General features: G+C 43.5%; 1 pseudogene; it reads right to left on the bottom strand.

The window, feature by feature from the left end:
- On the bottom strand, nt 1–152 carry LOC142354875 (5.8S ribosomal RNA; annotated as a pseudogene).
- Between the last annotated feature and the right edge of the window lie 351 nt (nt 153–503).

The raw sequence follows: 503 nt of genomic DNA, 5'->3' as shown, positions 1-503 counted from the left end.
TAACCCTGAATCGGACGCAGTCAACAGCCGAAGCCGAGACCGCCTTTTGCGTTAGAGAGGTCGGTAAACAAATCTTGCGATTCATACCGAATTAACACATATAGCTGTGCTCCTCTTCGTAAAGCGAGCCAAGTGATCCCCTGTTGAAGGATGTATTTGGACCAATCTAGTAGCATTTGGTTTCCAACAAGCTCTCCCAAGTTAGCTTACTTATTGGGCTTTTCAACCAATTCGGTTGGCTACAAGCATCATCAAAGTACTAGCCACAGTTTGATCGCAAAATTCTACGACTTTCACATGTTGATGTTTCGGCTTGCGCTTAGCCTACTATAAGCAACATAATACTAGTCATATCATAGAGCGTGATCAGCTTGTGACGTTCTCATGATGAAGTTTCACCAACAGTGTCTCACTTCGAGCTTAAATCCAGCTACTAGTAACTACACAGTACTGACTGCAACGATAACTTTTATCTATACCTTTCACATGCTGCGCTTTCGGCC

The sequence above is a fragment of the Convolutriloba macropyga genome, unplaced genomic scaffold (assembly GCF_964194025.1).
Source record: "Convolutriloba macropyga unplaced genomic scaffold, txConMacr16.3 SCAFFOLD_5929, whole genome shotgun sequence".
NCBI classification, from domain to species: Eukaryota; Metazoa; Xenacoelomorpha; order Acoela; family Convolutidae; genus Convolutriloba; species Convolutriloba macropyga.
Note: the sequence above shows the minus strand (reverse complement) of the source record. Positions and strands in the feature narration are given on the sequence as shown.